This window comes from Ambystoma mexicanum, chromosome 11 (assembly GCF_040938575.1).
Source record: "Ambystoma mexicanum isolate Mex_15411 chromosome 11, UKY_AmexF1_1, whole genome shotgun sequence".
NCBI lineage: Eukaryota > Metazoa > Chordata > Amphibia > Caudata > Ambystomatidae > Ambystoma > Ambystoma mexicanum.
Genome location: NC_090934.1, coordinates 1096601455 through 1096623518, shown reverse-complemented (window position 1 = coordinate 1096623518; position 22064 = coordinate 1096601455). Strand labels below are relative to the sequence as shown.

Below are 22064 nucleotides of genomic sequence, written 5' to 3'. Positions count from 1 at the left end.
AATATGTTCTCCTGTACCTTGTTTACTTTTTTTCATAACCCTAGAGCTTCACTGCATGCAGGCCATCAAGGTGGACTTAGCTTGTGGCCTTGAAAAGGAACTAAAACAGAGTAGCTCACAGCCTTACAGTTATACCACAGAATATTTTTTTAATTTATTTATTGGTCATTTATGTAGTGCCTACAAACTTTAACAAGTGTTTCAAAGCACTCCAACACAAGGAGGATAGGACGCTAGTCTAGGATTAACTTTCTTAAGCATTGGGATATTCAGAATGGGCAAGTGCAATACGTTAAGAGGTACAAAATAGAGGAGGAATACAAAACTGATGAAACATATGACAGGGAATATTGCACGTGTCTGATGGTCGTTACAAAATGCGAGTGCTATACATGAAGAAAGTAGAGGGGCGGGGGGTGCACAAAAACAAGTAGGTGCAAGAGACATAAAGGAGCGGTGGCACACTCTACACAACCAGCCCAAGAGGCAGCAGATGTAAAAACGACTAACTTCGATGATCAGGCAGGGCACACTAAAACACATGGATCAACAGTGGTAGCAGATATGAAGGCACAGTGAATCGTGAAAAGCCAGACTACTCGTAGGAGGGACTGCATGTGTGCTTTGAAGCCTGGCCAAGTGAGAGAGGTCACCAACAGCCACCCAGTCTAGATTTCCGCAGGATGTGGAAATGGAAGAAAGGGACAGTACCAGAAAGGGCTTGACTCTTTGATAGGGCCGGCAATCGCCATCCGGCTCTGTGGAAGCAGAACAGGATGTCGTCCTGCACAGCCAATTGTGGCGGCAGGCGCGGGACACATGGGCTGTGCACAAAAAAAGCACATCTTCGATGCTGCACGGTCAGCCATCTTTGAAGTCCTCCAAGTCTGCATGCAGGCGACCATCAGGCGGGTGGAAAGCGAGAGGAAAGCGGGAGGTGGGTAGGGATCCTGGCTGAAGGGTTACCAGCACCCACCACTGTTCTCTGATTGGAGCCCCCAGATACCTGAATTTGGAAAGTGAATTCCAAGATAGTTGTACTGCTGCACAACTTCTAGTAGGGCATTCCTACTTTTGTGTGCTTTAGTAGACTGTAAGAGCAAAGACAATCAATTTGGTTTTAGACCCAATCATCTCCAACATTTTTTATGCACCGAATTTCTCGCTACTCAGTAATTTTTATCAACCTGTTTTCTGTTCGAGAAGGTAAAACTGCATTGTCTGCAAAAAGAGCCACCAGGACCTTTTTACATTTCCCATCATTGGTGGATCAACATTTGCCCTTTGTAATTGGGCATCATGATTGTGTATAAATTGGATTTGTGGCTAGGATGCATCCCTGCCTTAACTTTTTCTCAATGGGAAATTCCCTGTGGTGTCTCTCACTCCTGGTATTCTTGTGAAAGGCCACAATCCCTATTAATACAGCGCTCTTCTTTCTACCCTCCTATTTTGCCCTCAGCCTCAACAGCCGAAGTCCTTGTTCTAACCGTTCTTCCCCCTCCAGTGCAGGGGAGACAACCAAAGCTTTGTACATCCTGCTCTGCATTCTGAAAGGGACACTTTTCCCAAAACCTTAATAATGGTATCATGGAGTGACATGGGTCGATAGTTAGCTCGATTGTTCCTTTCCCCCTCTTCAAAAATGGAAACAGTTTCTTCCGAAACTAAGACTTGGGCCTTAACCCTGTAGCTAGAATAACATTTAAAATATTGAGTGCATTGGCCCAGAAGGTGTCTCCTGCCTTACGCAAGTCTGTCTGCAATCTGATCTGCTCCTTGTGCTTTGCTCGAGTTCAGCAGGATCGATCCTCATACCAAATTCTTCTAGGGTAAAAGAAGGGATGTGAGGCCGATCTTGCGCCCCTTTCCCAAGGGCTCCGTTGTAGGAAATATTTCTCTTTACAGCATCTATCCTTCCATTTCTATGGACCCTCAAAAATGTAGCTTTTACTTTTGATTCTGACCAGCTCTTTTTTTAGAGCAATGAAGCCTTAAACTTCACTACACTGGCTATTGCTCACTTGTCATGGGGAAACTGACATGTCCTTCAGGCTGTCAGTACTGGGAAACATTGTTTCCCCTTAGTCTTTTTACTTTACTACGTTTGGTAACTTATCACTTTGGTAACTTTTATCATTGCATCATGCTTCTTATAATGCAGTACAATAGGGTGCACTTTTTGTTTTGCCCTAGACTAGCACTGAGGAATTTTGGTTACTCTAGATGTGCTAAAGGGACAAGCTGGTGACAGCAGTAACTGTTTCCTATTTTTTGGTGTAATTTACTTTAGCCTTACCTAGTTCACTGTGTTTGGCTGCCATCTGTGGCGTGGAGGGAACATCTTTTCTCGACGTCTGCTTGGAGTCCTAGGAACAAGAGCATTTGGAAGTGCTCCTGGACCGACCAGTGGCTGACTATCTCAGAGTTTGGGCTACCGTGCTGCAGACGTCACCGTTCCAAGTTGAGGCCTGTAACTTGGGTGATCCTTGTGGTCCTAGCATCCAGGGGACCACAGACAGGACGCACAGTCTGACAGCAGCAAGTTAATACTTTTACGTGGCCGTGTATCGGTGGCCGTCATCTGAAACTCCTTACCCGCTTCCGGTACTGTCCTGTTAAGGGCCCTACATCAAGTTCATTGATCTTACCACCAGCATTAGTTGCAGACCGGAGAAGTGCTTGAACCTTCAACCCCTGGGAATCAAGAGCTGAGGAAATTTGACTTTTTTTAGAGACCTCAGAGGTGGGCAGAGAAGGAAAGGGTGGAGTCAAAGATGACCCTGAGGTTCTTAGCCTCGCAGGTGGGGGTAGGAGTAGGGCCCTGGGAAGCCGGCCGGAGAGTGAGGGGAAAGGATGGTGAAGGTTTGCCGATGAGGAGGATCTGTCTTGCTGGCATTCAGACAAAGATCATTGGCGGCACACTAATCTTGAATGGCAGTTAGGCAATCGGAGATGAGAGAGGGAGAGGAGGTGGCAGAGGGCAGCCTGAAAATGAGTTGTGTTGTCAGCGTAGCACTGGAAATTCAAGCAGAAAAGGGCAATGTAGTGGGCGAGAGTTGCCAGGTATGGGTTGAAAAGACAGGGCGAGAGGTTAGTCCCCTGGGGAACACCACAGGTAGAGGGGAAGATGGTTGATGGGAAGGACCCAAGTTGGACCTGGGAGGGTCGATCTGAAAGGAAAGAGGTCAGCCAGGCCAGAGCCTGATCAGTGATACCCAGGTTTTCACGGAGACTGTTGAGCAGGATGGTATGGTTGACCTTGTCGACGGCAGAAGAGAGATCGAGGAGGATGAGGACAGAGGGAATGTTAGCCACGGTTGGAGAGCAGATCTTCACAGATGTTCAGGAGAGCAGTTTCCGTGCTTCTGGCAGCTCTGAAGCCAGACTGGTGGTCATGGCGACAGCCAACAGAATTGGAATGAAGGTTAAGCTGAGAGATGGCCAACTTTTCCAGGAGTTTGCCCAGAAAGGGAGTAATGGAAATCGGGCGATAGTTAGCTGAACAAGAAGGATCAACTGTGGGTTTCTTGAGAAGAGGATGCACAAGGGAGTGCTTCAGAGGGGAGGGGAGGGATCCTGAGGCAAAGGAGTGGTTGCAAAAATCAGCGAGGGCCGGAGCGAGGGTGTCTCTGTGGTCCTTGATGGTTTTAGAGGAACAGGGATGAACCTGTTTTAACAAGGCTTTCATAGATCGGACTTGTCTAGCGACCTCATCAGGGGAGAAAAGAGGAAAGGACGAGAAGGATGGTGGGGGGGTGGCTAAAGGAGGGTCCGCAAGCACAAATGGAGAGGGGAGAGGAGGGGGAGGTTGAGAGGGTGAACAGGATGTCCTGGGTTTTTTAAATGAAGTGAGCAGCAAAGGCATTGCAAAGAGCCTGGGGGGGCAACAGGAGGGGTAGAGACTGCAGCAGGGTTGGCCAGCTCCTTGCAGATTTTAAAGAGTTCGGCTGAGTTGTTAGATGCCGCTGGGACATGAGCTTGAATGTGGACTCTCTTCTTGGTGAGGACAGTCAGTATTGCCTTTGTAGGAGGCGACAGGCCAGTTTGTCAGAGGATGAACAGGAAGCCCTCCTTTTCCTCTCAGCTGTCCTATACTTGCGTTTAAAGTGTAGCTAGGTCAGAGTCGTACCAGGAATTGCAATTGGCTTTGGACTTCAAATGGATCCTCATGACAGGGGCAAGAGCATCAAGAGTATCAGAAATTGAAGAGTAGAGCAGAGACAGGGCTGTGTCAGGATGTGAGACAGCCAAAGGTGGAGGGCAGGGAGAGAAAGTGGTGGCAAAAGCCTCAACTGACACATGCTTCATGGGCCGGATGTCCGAAAAGGTAGGTGGCAGTGTCGGGATAGGCTTGGCTTGGGGGGGAAAAGAGGGAGGGAGGGAGGGAGAGATGGAGAGATGAGATGAGTAGGGAGTGATCGCTCCAGGAGAGAGGAGTGGTCAGAGGGATGGAGAGGGGAGGTCAGAGGAGATCAAGACATAGAGTGTGTGCCCTGCAGAGTCAGTCGGGCCAGAGGGGAGGATCGAGAGGAAGAGGGAGTCGCAGAGGTCACGGAAGAGTACAGAGGAGGAACAAGGAGAGTCTAAATGTATATTGAGGTCACAGAGGAGCAGGAATTGAGTGGTAGAGGCCAGGAGGGAGGAGAGGTCCGCCTATTCTGAGAGAAATGAGGTGATTTGACCAGGATGCCGGTAGATGGTAGCCACAGTAAGAGAATGGGTAGGCGAGAGAGAGAGACTACAGACAAGGCATTCAAGAGGAGTAGGTCTGAGTGGGAATGATAAAGGCAGGAATCCACTCAGGAAAGATCACAGCTACCCCCCCCCCCCCCCCCCCCTCCTCCTCCCAACCGGACCAGGAGGATCTGGGTGCGGAGAGGATCTTGTAGACATCAGGGAGGAGAGTGTCAAAGCTTGTGACAGAGCTGGCCATGAACCATGTCTCAGTGAGACCAAGGACATCGAGGTCTAGTTCTTCAAGGAGGTGGCAGATGTCAGAGGAGTGTTTGACAGCAGAGCAAGAGTTGAGAGAGGAGGAGGAATGGAGGAGGAGTTTGAAAAGATGGGAGTAACAAAGCGCCATGGGGTTGGAAGTGAGGAGAGGATGGAGAAACTGGGGGTTGAGGGGGGCTAAGGCAGGTAGGTGTGGGACAAGAGTGGTGGGGTCACTGGGCTGGCAAGTTACAAAGAAGCATCATTATACAAGCAAAATGCAGAGAATTTCGCAATGGGCGGCAAGATTTGACTTTTTAGAACAAAGCAAAAACAGCAAGATTTCACTTTTCAATCTTGGAATCGGATGTTAGCAAAGGGTTTTAGTAAGCACTGCGCATCGGGACGACATGGGAGTAACAAGCAGAAAGAACAGTGATAGACAAAGGTGGTAGGAGTGAGTCTATAAGGAGGGAACTAACCCATAGTTCTGGAGGAGGCAAAGTCAAGGCAGTCCGGATTTCTTAGGAGTGAGGTGGCAGCATCATTGTCAAGATGCAGGGAGAGGCCCAATTAGCGTTCCGGAAGCAGACAGGGAGCAGACGGGGGGCCTTTGCTGAGAGGGCTGGCTAAAGCCTGTCAGTCCCCGATTGGATGGAAGAAAAGACTCAGCAACCAATGGGAGTGCTGCACAAGGAGAGGTGGTTCAGCACAGCCTGCCTACATAACAAAGAAAACCACGGCGGCCATCTTGGAAGGGCCAAAGAAAGTCAAAAAAGCGGGCAATAGTGGGAAAAACGTATGTTTTCAAAATAGCACGGCAGCTCCAGGTGTTAAAAAGCTCAAAAAATGGCAGCACGATGAAAATGCCAAATAATAATTCCTTTCTAACAATTTATGCAAATTTCATTTTTTTTTCTTTCTCCAAATTTCGATTTTTCAGGTTCAGTAATTTCCCTGGAGGTGCAGTAATGCACAGAAAGTGCACTTACCTAATGAAATGGTCAGCAGCCAGGCACAAACTCCACATGTGCAGGAAAACAGATGGCCAGGAGGGTGGAAACAGGACCTCACTCTCAGTGAAAAGCAGATGAGGCATGAAGAGTGCCAAGGAGACTTCCACAAAAGGTGTTGACGTTAGGTGAAGGCGGCATCAACAGCATAAACAGGAAAGCGATCTCATCGCGGCAGCCAGGAGTACGCAAACGAAGCCTGGAAAGTTCAAAGTCGGAACGCTGCAACCGGAGCAATCTCATCTCTCTGGGAGCGAGAGAGGAAAGGCAGGAAGTTGCTGGTGCATCCTAAGAGCTGGTAGGGGAGCCCACTCACTTGTGACTGCTGAACGGTAGACGGCTTGGTCCAGAAATGACACGGGACGCAAGCCTGCCAGGAAGCCGCACAAGAAGCGAGGAGGAGGAAAGACACCCGGGAATAACCAGAGCCGTGTCCCCAAGGCATGACCGGTAACTAACAGTGGAAATACTGGGTAGTTTCCGGGAAGAGACCCAGCTCACTTAGTGCATCAGGCCACATCTCCCTCGTCACAGTGGCCAAACCATACCACTGCTCCAGCAGAGTGCAACGGTAGTCCACTTGCCCCATCGCAGTGTCCAAGCCACTACCACTGCTCTGGCAGAAGGCATCAGGAGTTCTCTACCTTGTTGCACTGTTCCAACCGTTACCATTGCTCAAGTATACTTGCAAAAGATTTACAAGGACAAAGAGGAACCTGGAAGATATAATCCTAATCCAGACGTTAAAGGAATGCCAGATAATGCTGTGAGCTTTTTTACTTCCTGGAAAAAGTTGAAGGGACTGATCAGCTTTCTGTAGAATTGCAGAAAGGATCGCTGTGGAGAACTTTGATAAAGGTACTAGGGGAAGGCAATCATTCTGCTGGCCCTGTTTTGAAGGGACACTGAAATAATTACTATTCTGATGCTTGTGGATTTGCTTAGACTCGCATTCTGTGCATATAGTCTGACACCTAGTGGTAGTCGCAGATTATTGCATCGTTTTTTCGTAGATCGAAAAAAAGGGACTTCAACATGGGCGTAACTGTAATACTATCCGTGACCTGTGTACCCAAAATCCTTCACGCGTCGAGGTCCCACACATTAATTTTTACTGCCAACCTAGTTGGTTGCTTATGCGGAGCTCGTAGAGTTTTATATTGCGTCATTGTCGATAATCCCACTGCTTGCGGTGGTTTGTTTACCCTCGACAAGGACACCCACGCAACGCACGCTTCGAAGCACACAAGCCATCTTTGGCAATTTCGTTGAAGGCTTCAACTCCTACAGGCCTGCCAATCTTCTGAGCCTTCCTTCAGAACCTCCCGGTTCGGCGCCCTCCACGAGAGGACCGCTGCTCTGGCATGGGCTTAAGACTCAACTCTAAACTTCCACTCCCAACGTTTTACCATCGAAAGGCTCTGGGACGCCAAAAGACTCTGTAGCACCATCGACCACAACAGCGCCTACAGACATGCCTTAACATTATCGGCCGGCGATGACATTTGCAAAGCTTCACAAGAAGTTTTCAGTGTTTCGACCACCCTAGACCCCAGGGGCGCCTCATCTTCCCATGGAAAGTATTCCTCCCAGCTTTTATCTGGAGCCCTACATCTTGGTTATCCACCTCCCGTGCAACCCTATCCTTCTCCCTGACCCTTCAGCTTCCTCAGAATGGACCAGGGAGAAATTTGAGGCCTGTATGTCCCAGGTGCCGAGTTTATTAACTTCTCAGGCCAATATGATAGCATTGTTAAGAGACACAGGGATGTAGGCTCCTCTCCCTTGGTCCCCAGTTTCCCTCTGTAGGGGAACCTCTCGAAGTACCCCCCTATTGAAGTCTTTGGGGATGACCCAGAGGATCTTCTGGCCAAGGCTCCTCTGAAAATTTCCAGTCCCAACAAAGAGGCTTCCGTCGGGGTAAAGATGGAGGCAGAAACTCCACTTCCAGATGCTCACCGGCCTCCTGCAGGTGACTTGTCGGTACAGGTCCCCTCCCACGCTTCCCCGGTCAGGGGACGCCTGACATTTATCCACGCATGGGAGGGGGATCACGTCAGATCATTGGGTACTCAAGACTGTTGCCCATGTTTATTGTATGGAGTTCCTCCCACCAACCCGCTACCCTCCACCCAAATGCAGACGCCCATCATCAGACCATTTGCGCACCCTGTTGGAAGAAGTCCAGGTCCTGCTCTAAAAGGGCGCCATAGAAGTTGTCCCCCTTCTCCAGGTAAATCAGGGTATTTATTCAGTGTACTGCCTTGTACCCAAAAGGATCTCACCATATGACCTGGTATAGACCTGCGTCCTGCAAACAAGTATGTCAAACCACAAAGATTCAGGAGGACTAACTCTCCAGGAAGTAATCCCGCTGCTGCAACAGGGGATTACATGACCACTTTGGACATGAAAGAGGCATAATTTCATATTTCAATGTTGCCAGCGCACACAAAGTACCTCATTCATAATAGGACACCCACTATCAGTTCAAGGTTCTCCCCTTCGGCATTGCCTGAGCTCCAATCATAATCGTAATTACAAAGGTACTGGCGGTAGCAGCGTCCCACTGGCGCAGGCAGTCCATCCCAGTTTATCCGTACCTCGACGACTGGCTCATAACCGGCAAATAGTACGGGACATGCCTAACTAATACCCAGAAAACAGTGGATCTCCTCTTCAACCTGGGATTCTCGATCGAGAAGAAATCCTGCCTGGCCCCCAGCCAAGCCAAAAGGTTTCTGGGGGCCCTGATTCAGCTAGAAGACGGGCTCTTCTTTCCCTCTGAGGGTTCAAAACATGCTGTCCAGATCACTCGCTATATAGGCAGTCGCTGGTTAACCATTTGCAAGGCCATGCAACTGCTGGGGATGACGGCTTCCCTCGTCTTCCTAGTGCCTCAAGCTTGTCTGTGCATGCCTCCTATGCAGGAGTGGCTCTCGAGCTAATAGTGTCAGGCCAGGAAGATGATATAGTGGTTGTCTCGAAAGCCCTCGTTCAGTCGCTGCAGTGGTGGGCAAGGAAAACCTTCTACAGGGGAAAACCTTCACCACCCCTGCAGTAGAAGTCACTCTCACTACAGATGCATCTGTTGGGTGGGGGGCGCTCACCTCCTTCAACAGCAACGCACAGCGTGTGTTCTCATCTGCATTCAATCTCATCATCCTATTGTAACTGCTAGCAGTGTTCAAGGCCCTGAAGGCCTTCCAGACACACCTACAGCAGAAGACTGTTCTGATCCTCAGACAGTACCACGGCCATGTACTACCTGAACAAACACAGTGGGGGGGGGGCTCAAGGGCCACCCAGACTGTCTAAGAACATCTGGAAGTTGGCACTTTCAAATATATGTTCCTCCTCTCCATGTTCCCGGGGAACTGTGTTCTGGCAGATGTGCTCAGCAAAGATTTCCCCTTACCTGTAGAGCACAAGTGGCGATTGCAAGAGCACATCCTACTTAACGTATTTACGGAGATTAAGGAACATGGGCATCTTACACATTCCTTCTTCTGTACTCGATCACACATTCTATCAGGCTCCCTCACGGGTGAACTAAAGCAACCATAGGTACCTCGACGCATGAAGGATTGTGGGTGCGCTAAACGTCATGTTAAGGATAGTGTTGGTCAAACCCATGTTGACATCCCTTTTCCATCTTTGAAAAGTTTAAATACTCTGTGAATACTACTTCATGCACAGCATGTGAATCTAATCAGATACAAGCACCATAAATACAATTATGGTGAGTAATGCATGTCTTATCGTCCAAAACACACATAAGAAATTAAATAAGTAGGTAGTAATAATCACAAAACACTGTTCTAAGAACCTAAAACTTATATGTAGGTTTTATAAGTGTGTTCAGTGACATAGACAACTAAAAGTACATAACTAGTGATGCAATAGAAGGAAACCAAAGCACATGAATATCCTAATTTTATAATTCCACTCCCTATGATGTATGTTGCCTTTTGCTCAAAGACAGCTTGTTCTTTTGAGAGGGACTGCCGTAGGAAGAGTACTTGTGGTAGTAAAATGTTCCAAAAGATATTCAACGGCGTTGCAGGTCAGTAACATTTATATTCCTATCTTTGAGATACAAGCTTTTAGATCTGACTATCAAAAAGTGGCGCAATGGAATAACTACAGTTTATTTTAAGGACAACAGGGGGAGGTGAATGCCTTATTACTTACCCATCTCACTCAGATTTTTCCAGGTGCCTTGATCTATCGACTGGCGGTCGCTTGAGGTAGGTTTTCCTGCCGTTTTGTTCTGGTGCAGGTTGTCTACGGGCTGCCGGTCCAAGGATTTCGCCTGTTGACTGCTGGTGTAGAATGCAACCCTTTGCAAAGAAGGGAAGGCGGATTCCCTGATGCAGTACTCTTCTGGACACCTCACAGGACACAGGGAAGAGTCTTCCACTGACTCACTGCACAGCGACGATGGCAGGCGTCTCTCCATTTGCGGTCAAAGAAGACCTTCCAAAGCAGGATCCCTTCAAGCTGAAACTCTGCATGAAGGCGACTTGCGGCACCAGCTGGCGACCACCGGAGTTCCAGCGATGATTCTACTGAGGTAGCCCACTAGAAAGCTAGTCTGTTCCACCCACACCAAGCCAGCAATTTCCCGCAAAAGCAGCAGCTTTCCCGGGTGGATTCATGACCATATAAAGCAGAAAGAAGGCCAAACAACAATTTGGCCAAAGAACAATCCAAACATCTCATAGCATGCCTGTTTTAGGGCACTAGCTACGTTTAGTAGCCATGCACGGTAAACGCAAATGTGCACACAAAAAATAATGCATAATTGGTAAAAATGTATCTACTCCCACTCGCTTGTATTTATACATATATAATAGTAAGCAAAAATCCTGAATGTATAAGACTAAGTTGATTCAAAAGTACTCCCACTGCACTGTGTTGTAAAATGCTGTGTGCTGCAAAGAAGTTGGGACATGGTCAGAAACGGTGGTATGTTAAAGAACTTGTGAAAATGCCACCATCTGGTTTGTCAGGGTTGAACTAAAAGGAAAAAGGCCCATCTATCACTACGCAAAAGGTTTTAGCCTACCTAACACACAACTAAATAAGTTGCTTGTCATCAGTAGTGTAGTCCAAATCAATTGTCCGTCCCCCGTCCAAGCACTATTCTATGCTGACCCTACTACTAATCAAAACATCAAAAGAAGAGGTCCAGGCAGGAATCCCAAAAGTGGGAGACATTCTTGAGAATGGCGATATTGCCTCATTCGATGTCCTACAACAAAAGTTTCAATTTCCGAACACTGAGCAATACCATCACACACAATTGACTCATGCCCTGAGGAAACATATCCCGACAGACACCATTGTGCCAGAGTGTACTCCCATAGAACTCAACATACTTCCCGCCTAAATCCCCACCAAGCTCACTTCCACTCTAAACCAACCTTCGCTACTCCTGAATTGGACATTCTTAAAGTTAAATGGGAGGCTGATGTATCTGCCACAGACCCAGAAGACCGGATACTGGTGTTAATGGACCCACCAGAGATTGCTATCTCTTCCAGCATCCGCCTGGTTCAGCTCAAAATATTGCACAGGGTGTATTATCCCAGGACCGCGCTGAAAAGTTGGAAACGAGCTGAGAGCCCGAATTGCCTCTGCTGCCATCAAGGGGAAGGTACCTTCATACATATCAATGTTTAATGTGTTCATGTTAACTGTAATTGGAATAAGGCGCCATATAAAACAATAAATACAAATACATATCCTGTGGGAATGCCCTTGCATTCAAACTTTCTGGAGCAGATGCTGCAATAAATTGACTAAGGTTCTCGCCCGCACCATACCGCTGGATCTGATATCACTTCTACTGGGTATACCCGATGAGAAAACTACTAACAAATGGGAGAAACTATTCTTATCCACGGCAATGGGATTGTTGAAACGTAATATTGCGCAAAAGTGGGTTTCCCCGGGCTCTCCAACCCTGGCCCAATGGGCAGCTGACATGGATATATGTGCAACGATAGAACACAGAATGCCCTACCAAGGCCAACAAAATATGGGGTAAATGAGAGGAAGAAGAGACCTAAACATCCTTTATATACAGAATAAAGATGGTTGCCTGGTGCTGCATGGAACTTAAATCACCTAATGAAGTGTTTGTGCAGATTACTTTTATGTTTATGGCCATGGTCACGACATATGGTTGTAGATGGATTAATGTAAGTCTTTGTCTTGTTGCTTCTTTTGATTGTAAAATCAATAAAACATGTTTTATCAAAAAAGAGGTCCACGTGAATGACTCCCTTCTCCTGGACAATCTTTTCTAGCTTTAATATTCTATTTTAAAATAGCTTTGTGATTACTAGAACCTTTATTTTTTGGGGCTCTTCCACCTCCTGGGAAGTTCTTTAAACACATTTACTTATTTTATTAAGATAGGGTCTTCACCCTTATTCCTTTGGGAATCTTGCAGTGTCTTTATTACTTTCTATTCTTGGTGTGATCTGCAACCACTTTCTGGGGTGAATCAATTACATCTCCTAGGATTCTTCATTAGTTTTACAATATTCACACTCACTGGGATGGGTGTGCGGAGATCCTTGGTAATCATCACATTCTTTAAATGTTCACAACCACTGGTACGAATATTAGTCCTGTTGTATTCTTCCTAACCTCTTCACCTCCCCGGTCTCCCGCTGCTCCTGTTACCTTTGTTGCGTCGCGTTGGCGTCACTAATTCTTCCTGTACTGGTGGGCCTTCATAGGTTGAACGCTTCTAACATCTCCTCTTTCTTCCTGTTTCCATGTGCGTGTTGGGTACGTTTATAGCCTTAGTGCTAAATCTACCTCACTTGTGGGAACCCCAGAACTTGAGGTACTGGTAGTTTATTTTTCCCTATTTCTCTGTGAGTCTGAACCTTTTTCCACACACTGATCCTTTTACTCTTTTTATGGGTGTCCGTGTCCTTTTAATTTTATCCTGACAACTTTTGGTATATACCTTTTTTTATTGTTAGAGGGTTCCCCACTGGGTCCACCTTCACTTTCTCTGGCTAACCTTGTGAGAACTACAGATCACAAGGGTAGCAGGGAGATTTCTATCCCTTCTACATTTTGTTAGGTGAAACCAGCACACACACCACACCTTAAGTGGAGTGCTGAGGAGATGTAATGTATCCCCTTTCTCACTAGCACTGTAACAATTCTGTTACAGGGCAAGCTTACCTTAAAAGGCTGGTGGCAGTGAGCATTTTTAAAAATTCGGTGCACCTTTACCGCAGGCTGTTTTCAAACCTGCACCCAAGGGTGCCCATTTTCCCAAAATGGCCCCCCTTTTTTTTGGCCATTTTTGCACTTGTTTGCTTTTTGTCCCTTGGATCTCCCCCTGCCCTGCAGGGCGGAAAAGTCATTTGTGTGATTTTTAACTTTGGCAAGAGACCTTGGTCAATCCTGCCCAGGCTCCAGAGTGTCTGTGAAGGCAGGAAACGAGGGAGGAGTCCCAACTGTGCAGCCCTCATTTTTCTAGCATGCCTGCGAGAATCCAGTTTGAACTTGGAGGCTGGTTGTCCTGAAAGGACTGCCAACCCCACAAGCTTGAATGTTGCACGTCTGTTTGTGTTTGATTGGCTTGGTTCCTGCATAAAAGTCAGATCCTGGAAGCTGAAGATGTAGCCAACCACTGGAACCAAATCTGAAGAGGAAGATAATACGGCTGAGATCATTTCCAGGGACTGCAGAGCTGGCTGTGTAACCAGAGTCTATTACCCTTCCTTCCAAGCGACCTGGGTACTCCCAAAACAGGGACTTCGATATAGAGCCTGATGAGAACCACTAGACTCAAGAAGTCGTGCATTTTGAGCCATCCCACATCATGCTGCGACCTTGCGGTGCTGCAATACCCCAATATCCTGGGAACTCGAGCCATTTGTTACGCTCACCTTATATCCCCGGGGGCGTCTGGAAGGCTCTGAGATCTGGAACTCTGGATGCGTAGTTGCCCAGTGCTGAATAATGAATCTGCAATTAAAGAAGGGAGATTTGTGATAACTGTCTCTAATGGGTGAATCTCCCACCTCGCTCTGACCGATTCCCTTCCCACTGGGTTCTTTTCTCACCTTAGTTATTTGTAGGGTGAGCTATCCGTCCTGCGTTTCTTGTGCAGGGGTGCTTGATGGTTGTTGGCGAGCTGCCGGAGTTGCTTCACTGGTGCAGTTCGCCTTCCTTGGGCCCAGGCCTGCTGTGACCCCCAAATCCGCTGGTAGGTTTGTTAATTGTAAGTCTTTGTTCTGTTTATGGTGGGAATTCGTTAATGTCTTTATCTCCTTCTTTTCAGGTGCGAAGGTCTTGATGCTGCCGTGCCGGATGGGGAGGCACGTTTTCTAGGTAAGAGAAAGTGCGCAGCGCCTTTCTTTTAAAGCCTAACCTGTGTTTTCTTCTCCTCAGAGGCCGCTGTGGTGCTGCGAGTGGATGAGAGTGCGATGAAAAACAGGCCCCCGGAATCAGTTAAGGTAAGAACAGCGCTGTGCGGTTGTTTAATATTGAAAGCGAACCTGAATGTCTCTTTTCCTTTGCAGATGTTGCTGTGGTGCTCCGGATCGAAGCGTGGCATAGCGCGATGGAATTCCGGTAAGACTGATGGAATTCGATGTTTTGGAAGTGCGCGTTCTAATATTATTTTTCCCTTTCTCGTTATTGCAGTTCGCAATGTTCGAACAGCAGCTGTGGTAGCGGTTTGCAGGAAGTCCTTAGTCTAGTACTCACAGGTGAGTGATGTTTCTTCTTCTCTCGGTTTCCACAGATTGCAGCCCAGTTGAGATGCGGAGTGCTGGATGGTGTTTTCTCCGGTAAAACAGAATAATCTTGTTCTTGCAGGATTACAGGCAGATGCTGAAGACCAGGAGCTGGACACGGTGAGCGTCACGCTGCGGGTTGCAGAATAACACGAAGCGTGTTCTGCAGCCAGGGTGTGGTTTATATAACCCAGGTAAAGTAGTACCAGTGAAAGTGGTTCCAGGCCTGCCACTCCCAAAACACTAGACCGCATGACTTGGTTCTTAGAACTAGACTGTGTGGGTGCTTCCATGTTGGATTTAAAGGCCCATGTACATTAATGGGACCTAGTTTGAACAGCCCTTCCTTCTAGATATGAGCCTTGTGCCAGGCGCCAGGACTGGCTCCAGAAGCCCTTTTGCAGTGGCTTTAAGGCCCTCAGGGTTCTGGTGGGAGCATGCTTGTGGCACAACTTGTGCCCCCTCACAGTGGTCATGACACCATTGTGCGGTGCACAGTCTTCCTAATTCCAAATCGAGCTGTAACTTAGGTGGCATCCCGCTGGACCTCGAGGTAAGAATAAGAGTCCAAAAAGTCCCCTCACCAGAGTGCTGGACCTTGCAAGTGACGAGAATCCACTCTGCAATATTCAGTCTTCAGGCTCCTGAAAAGGGTGCCAACAGAGCTGCATCCATCTGCAAAGAAACTCTTGCCAGGAGCCTTCCCCCTTGATCCTTGCTTCAAAATCCCTTCCAAAGTCTTCCGTCTTCAAGAAAAAGGAATCCAACGACCAGGTTTTCGGCTGCAGATCCTTAAGTCTCTCCCGCTGCAACTCTTCTTTCGTGCTGAGGTACTGTTGGCTGGGGTATTTACTTACCTCAAGCCTGTGTGATTTATGTAAAGCCTTAGGGTGTTTCTTGTGATTGGGAGTTCTCTCCAGGCCTGTTAGGCAAATTTTGCATGCAGTACCCTCTCAGAATTCTATAAACAACTCTGACAGGTATAGGAAACCCAACCTTTGGTATAAGCTTGTACTACACAATTTTGGTAGCGTGTTGAGCAGCCAGGCTTCTCAAGAGGCGACAATGTGAACTGTAGGGAGTTAGAGATTCAGTGACAAGTATCGGAATAAACTCTTATACTCAAGGTTTCTTAAATAAACAATTATTAATTTATCAGTCAGAGTAAGCCTTCTTCAGAAGGGAGCATTATAACAAACAAATACACCTCAATACTGTACACACTTAGTTTCTAAATCAGGAACAACCCTTTTGGGATGGCCCACAGACACAACCTACACCCTCGGGTGACTCCAATAGCTAGGGTGCTGGGGACATTCATATCCTACTGTTTGCATTTAGAGTACTGTTATAAGTTGATAAAAGGAACAGATTAGAACAAGAGACCACAAATATTCTTAAGCAGGCAAATACTTTTGGATCCCCTAAGCGGAGCCATTCAGTATAATAGGCTAAGCCAAAGTCAATGGGCAAAAGTCTTGTCTAGGATGAAGCACTTCTGATAGGTACGAAGAAGAATCCAATGTAGGGCCACAAGCCATTCAACTTGTGAGTAGTAGAAGATGCAAGCAACTTTACAGCAAGAGCTAAGTTCTCTCAGACTTTGTACAGTACCTTTTTGAATTGATGAAAAAGTGCAGCAGATTACTTCTGTTCCTGTGCAGCGCTACAGTTCTCACCTGTTCCTGCGCCTCAGTTGTGGGGACTAGAGGGAGGACTTCTGGGGACTCCTCCACTGCAGTTGGATGGTCATCGTTCGTAACCGCCAATCTTCAAATCAGTGGCTGTTCGTTGTTTCAGCTCCTTGCGTCTACCGCAAATAGCAACACTGCGGTTCCTGGCTGTCGAGATGGGCTTTCCTTGCTTCTGGGATCCCGCACTCTGAGGGGGCTCAGGCTCGGTCAGTCCTGCTTTCTGGGAGTCCAGAGGATCTTCCTGGAGCTCTAGGCCAACTTAATAGCAACACACACAATCTGGTGTTCCTCTCTCTGGCTATACGGTTTCCAGCAGCAACTCTGTGGAAATTAAACCAGCTCTGAGAAGGATGGCCAGGTGGCTTACTCTGGAGTTGATTTGGTCCCACCAACTCAAGGGGTGAAGTCCTTGCAGGGGCTTCTGTCGATACAAATTTGGAGTTTCAACACAGCAGCAGGGCTTCACCGGGCAAACCACCGGTCCAGGAGTTGCAGCAGGCATCCTCTTCAAGTTCTTCTTTGGTTCCTTCGTCCAGTGGTAGATTCTGCCTGCCAAGCCAAAAGTCTCACCTGATATTCAGTTCTCTCCCATTAATTCCAGCCTAGCTGTCAGTCACCCAGCAGGGTGGCTGTTCCTTGCTGGACAGTCAGCCGGCCAATCACTACACTACAGAGTGTATTTGGGTCTCCTAGGAGACCAAGCACAAACAGTTTCGGGCACCTCCCTCACTTCCTGCCTACCCCAGACACCCTGGAGCCAGAGGCAGGCTTGACTCGTGAATCCCGCCAAAGGCAAAGTGAACAATGGGACCAAACCTAGTTTGGCGCGCAGAGTAAATCTCAAGAAGGACCTTTCCACAAAGAAATGGCAAAAAAGACGACCGGGGCCATTTAGACAAAAATGCCTCCCTTGGGTGCTTTACTGCAGCTGTGAATGCCGCCGGCAGTAAATGCACACCACAGTAGTTAAAACGGAACCACTGCTACCAGCCATTCAGTGAGAAAAGGGTAACATAAAATTGTTACATGAGAAGCTAGACAAAGGGGATACTAGGTAACCCCCCAGCACCCTATTGTAATAGTGTGTGCTGGGTTTAGAAAGTTAGAATTGCAAGTAACAATTGGAAGCAGTAGTTTTCCCAAAGGTTTAAATACCTTCTCTTGGATAATCTAAAACTTCCCTGTACCACTGCACTGAAGGTGCTGTGTCACAATGCAAAGATGATGCCTATGGAGTTTGTCAGACTCCAAAACCAAAAAGAAACTGTGTTAAATCAGACTATTCCATGAGAGAGAGTGGGGAAAAAGTCTTGCCCTCTCCAGGTTGAAAATTAAAAAGTTGTAGAGTCCAGCAATAGTGCTAGGTGTTGCTAAGGTAGACAGGAATTAGCACATTTTTGAGAATACTCCCTAACTCTCCTCCCCCAAACTATGGGACAGGAGGATTTAATCTCCCCCCTGGATGAATCTCCTTACTGCAGTCGGAAGGCTGATAGACCATCTTAACAATTTAGGATTCTCCCCCTTCATCTGTATTAACCATCTCAAGGGTTGGTGGTCTGTTCTAATTACTAAAGTAGATCCATACGAGTAGGGTCTAAACTTCTTCCAAGACCCACAATGGCAAAAAATTAACGTTCTATTGTTGCCCACCTTGTATCAGGGTCCTTCAGTTTCCTACTCATAAATCGGATTGGGTGTTTCCTGCCTTTCTCATCTAGCGACCCAGAACTGCACCTATTCCTGTATTTAAAGCATCAGTTTGTACAAAAAACGATTGGTTGTAGCCATGAGCTCTCAAGACTGGAGCTTGACAAAGTGCTTTCTTAAGTCCTTCGAATGCCTTGGATCACATTCAAGGGAGAAGCTATGGTCCTATAGTTCTCATTGAAGTTCCTATAGTAGCCTGTGAGACCTAAAGTGGCTTTCACTTGGTTTTAAGTAGTAGAGGTGGCCCAGTCTTGTACAGCTTGTACTTTGCTAGCCAATGCCCTTACTACACCTCCTCCTACCTCATTTCCAAGGTAGACCACGTAGGTCAAAAAGGCATAACCTTAAACTGGTAGAGGCCTCCTGGGGTTGAATATGCAGTTTTCTCCTTGATGTGGTCTGTCAGAGCGACATTAGCTTGAGGTTAGGTCAAATGTACTGAGGACCTTGGCTGAACCAAGCTTGTCCACCAGCTCATCTGTCCTAGGTAAATGATGGGCATCAGTGGTGGTGTCTACATTAAGTGCTCTATAGTCCACACAGAATCACAACTCCTTGGATCTTGCCTTTGGCACTTGTACAAATGGACTAGCCCATGGACTTGTAGATGGCCCTGTTACCCCAAGATCAAGCATCTTCTTGACCTCTTCCTTTATGTGGGTTCTTACATGGTCTGACATTCTTTAACCCGTACTCTCAACAGGGAGACAGTCACCAGTGAGTATATCATGCTGGCCCCAAGTGGGTCAAGCCTGGTGTCATTGAAAACAGGGAGGCAAACAGAGCATTGCACTCCTCCTGTTGTTGCAGTCAGATCAGAAGAGAGATTAACTCTTATCTTTCCATCTAAAGGTTGTCCTCTGAGGAGGTCAGGTAGAGGCTCACTCTCCTCTTGATCAGAGGCTAGAAGCTAAGTTCCCAGTTCTGGTCTAGAGACCTATGCCTTTTAGGCAGTTGGTGTGCAGGACCCTGGGGGCCTCCTTGGGATTGACCAAGTCCACCAAATAATTGACCTACAATTTTGTTCACAACCTTGAAGGGTCCAATCCATTTGTCCTGTAAGGCCCTCTGCCTTGTAGGTACCATAACTAGAACTAGCTGGTCCTGAGTAAACTCAACCATGTTGGCCTGCAGGTCATGCCAATGTTTAACCAGAGCCTGACTTGCTTTCAAGTTATCTGAAGCTTCTGTCATGTGTGTCATTCTCCTTCGGAGACCCAACCCATAGCGACTCTCACTGGCTTGTGGGAAGAAGCACTCTCCAACCCTTCCCTTATTAGGGCCAATGGACCTCTAACTGGATGAACATGGAGAAGCTCAAAGGGGCTGAATCCAGCCCCTTCCTGAGGGACTCCTCTATAAGCAATGAGGGGGCATGGCAGTTGGTGGTCCTACTTTCTTCTAAGGGGTTCTTCTTCTAAAGCACCTATCGTGCTCTTCCTAGTTCTATTAAACCTCTCCAGCAACCCATTGGTTTCGGGATGGTAGGCTGTTGAGAACTTGTAGGTTACTCCAGTTTTTCCACATGGTCTGCATGTAGTGGGACATAAAATTGGTCTCCCTGTCTGAGGTAACCTCCTTGGGAAAACCAACCCTGGTAAAATACCAAGGAGGGCCTCAGCCACTGCATGAGCAGTAACAGTCCTCATAGGTATGGCTCCAGGATACCTGGTAGCATGGTCTACCACAACCAATATAAATCGGTTGCCTGAAAATGTGGGAGGGTATAAGGGATCAACGGCAATCCCTACCCTCTCAAAAGGTACTCCCACCACTGGGAGGGACACTAAGGGGGCCACGTTCTTGGCTCCACTCTTGCCAGAAGTCTGACAAGTGTGACAGCTTCTACAGAATGTATCTACATCAGACCCCATCCTAGGCCCGTAGAAATGCAGAGAAATCCTTTCATTGGTCTTCTTAAAACTTATGTGACCAGCTAAAGGAATCTCATGAGCTAACTGTAGAAACTGAGGTCAAACCTCCGGAGGCACTACAAGTCTTCTGCAGTCCCCTGGGGTGGACTCATTAGGCTCAATGTAAAGGAGGCCATCCTCCCAGTACAGCCTGTGTTTCCCTGGCTCTTGCCCTTCCAGCTGGAAAGCTGACTGTTGGCGAAGTTTTTCAAGAATAGGGCACTCTTTGACTTCTGTTCAAGTCTACCTTACAGGGTCCACCTTCTGCAAGCAACGTCTGCAGCTCAGGATGGTCTTTGGGATCCCGATCTCCAACAGGGGGAGGGCTTCTTCCAGCTCTGTTTCACCAGTAGCTGTTTCTCCATCCTCTGTTTGGTCCTCCCACTCAGTCTCAGCTGGTGAAGGGTTCACTTGTATGACCTTGGACTGTCCTCTGGGATGTCCTGGTTTTGTGCACAGGGGTGATACTTTTTTCTTCCTGAGACCTTGGGTTTCAACTTTCTTTCTTCCTGGAATCAGAAGGTTGTTCTTCCTGTTGACTGGGAGTTATAAGTACTTCTGTAACTTCCCATTGAGAGTCATTAATGTTTGCTCTCTGGCCAGTCTAGTATGCTCCTGCTTCCTTTTACTGTGAGGCCTTTGGGTGCTTGATGTAACTCCAAGAGCCTTTAAGTCATTCCCCAACAGGACTCTCCCAGGCACCTCATTTTGTACTGTGACCGGTATTCTTAGTCATATGTTGCACAGTATGAGAGATGGTAGTATTGGAACCATCTGGACAGGGCCTCCAGCAAGCGTAACAGGGCCTTTGGGTGCCTTTACATCCTCAGGTTTGAAAAAAGTTTCATCCACCACTGTAATACTGGCCCCAGTGTCTCGAATGGCAGGGGGTCTCCTGACCATTCACAAGTACACTGTAATGTTCTTTGGTATTATCTGAAATAGTTATACACCGCTACATTCAGCTGTTCCCACAGACCTACGGATACTAAAACACTGTCTGGGACTCCAATGGGATCTTCAGCCAATAGATGAAAATTTCCACTTGCCATATGTATGTCTCCCTCAGGGATGAAGGCTAAGGAGGCAGTGTGGTACCCTGAAGGTTTACCCTTGCATCTGGGATCCCCTTTCACATCGTCTGTTGACCCACAAGCATAACTCTTTCCAAATGTTTTGACAAATGGGGGCTTCTGCTGACCTTCTTCTGGTTTAGCACCGGAGGTTTCACTAGACTGATTCGGTTTCCCATGTGGCTTACCCTTCTCATGTGTGTGGCCCTCTTTTGGATGGGAGGATTTAGAATTCTTTGTCATCGTTCTTGTGCTGCTTCCCCCCTCATCCATTTTGTGAGTGGCCCCAGTCATTGTGAGTAGCTCTGTTGGCAACCCACAAGTCAGTAGCCTTTGCTAGCTTCTTAGGATCAATCTCTTTTGAGTCAGCCAATTGCTGTCTTGGCTCAGGAAAGCAGGCATCAAAAATAGATTGCAACAAAAACAGATTTCTTATTCCTTGAATGGAGTTCTCTGTAACCCTTAATCCAACCATCTAAGTTTTTCAAACATTCACGCACCCAGGTAGCCCAAGGGGTACCATCAGTCTTTTTGAGGGACGTAAACCTCTTAAGGTACTGGGAAGGAGTTTTCCCAAATCTAACTATCAAAGCTAGCTTCACATACTCCTACTCCAATCAAGTTCCCCCACCTCCATTACAGCACCAGTTGCAACCTGGGGGAGCCTAGACAAAAGCCAAGGAATCCACAGATTCCCTGTGAGACCTTGAATCCCATGATTGTATTCAAAAGCACCCAACCAATCCAAAATATCAAGTTTCACTTCATACATACTCACTGCTTCTTTGGGCAGGCGAGGCCTCTTTGGACTGGAAGACCTAGAGGACTCTGAGAGGGAAACATTTTCAAGAGCATGTTGCATTTCCAATTCCCTGAGTTTGATGTCCTGATGTTTGGCTTCAGCTTGGGCTTGTAACCTTTTTTAAATTACAATTCAAGTCTCATT

At 47.3% G+C, this 22064-nt stretch overlaps 1 protein-coding gene across 6 annotated transcripts in view; it reads left to right on the top strand.

Moving 5' to 3' along the window:
* The window catches only part of RNF111 (ring finger protein 111), a 768201-nt gene that overhangs the window by 285935 nt on the left and 460202 nt on the right, over positions 1-22064 (top strand). The window lies entirely within an intron of this gene.